This window comes from Etheostoma spectabile, chromosome 16, assembly GCF_008692095.1.
Source record: "Etheostoma spectabile isolate EspeVRDwgs_2016 chromosome 16, UIUC_Espe_1.0, whole genome shotgun sequence".
Lineage (NCBI taxonomy): Eukaryota > Metazoa > Chordata > Actinopteri > Perciformes > Percidae > Etheostoma > Etheostoma spectabile.
The window spans coordinates 23869629-23870923 of record NC_045748.1 but is presented as its reverse complement, the minus strand read 5'-3'; positions in this window follow the sequence as shown (position 1 = coordinate 23870923).

The window sequence follows — 1295 nt, the reverse complement described above, 5'->3', positions numbered from 1 at the left end:
TTATTTTATATACATTTAAAAGTGATCCATCAGTGACAAAAAACAAAGAAGCAGCTAAAGCTAGCAGAGCCACTCATGAGGTACAAGCTACACGCTCCTTTAAGTGGATATTTAAAGTCAAATATATTAAAAATAAAACAGTTTGTTATACTCAGATATGATTTTACAACTGTGAAATGGGATCATACTCTGGTCACATTACAAAGCCATCCACCAGGAATGCAGCGGTGGTGGCCAAAAGGCTGGAGCATGTTACCTCAGACTAGTTGTACTGGCAGCTTCCAGGTATGAATGTGTAACAGAGTGATCAGGGCTTTATGCCTATCCTGCACAAGTCAGACTAGTCTCCCCCCCCCCCACCAGCAGGGCTGCTTGTTCTAAACGCAGCCTGAGAGGATGTGATGTTAACTGCAGCACCTGAGGTGTTTAATTAGTCTCAAAACCAGCGCACATTATACCAGGCTCGAACACGTGATACGAGCACACTCAACCGTAACCACGAGCAGAAAACTAGCCTCGCACAAATGCAGTTCGGCAACCACTGGGCTTTGACAAGTGCAGCCTGAACATCCACAGTCATTGGCTACACCCTTTTCCCCAGCAGAATCTTCAAGAAAATGACAGAAAAAAAGAGTAGCAACCCCTATAAATACCCTGAACCCAAGTAAACCATGTAGAACCAAAATGTGACATTTGCTATGTGTCGACAGCAGCGGCTCATATGGTCCATGACCTGTCTAGTCAAATAAGTCAAATATTTTTTCATTTTGATTCGTTCTGAGCTCTACAAAATGATGCTCGCGACTGTGTCAGTGATCAAACCAAACAGCCAATCAAAAGTCCTGATAAGTATTCAAAGTGATCAACTGAAGGAGCAGAGACATGAGCCATCCCCACCTCCAAAGTCTCCCTGTTTTTTGAGTTTTGAGACTAATTAAACACCATACTTGGGTCATGTGTAGTGCCAGGTATCGCTGATTTCATAAATCCATTAGTTTCCGATTCAAAAGGTCCCGCTTCGATTTGGTATGAATTAGATAGGGGAAATTTCATAAGAAGCAACCCTCAAATATTTTATAATGCATCACATTAATGTCTACATTAAGAATTAAACCCCAAGAAGAACTTTTTACTTCACATGTCCGATACATCCATGGTGAAAAAGCAAATAAAGTGCTCATATTATGCTTTTTCCCTTTTGGGTTATATATCTTTTGTACATGTAATAGGTTTACAAAGTAAAAAAGCCCAAAGTCCCCTGGCTAGTAGTACTGACAGGACACGCCCTCATACTC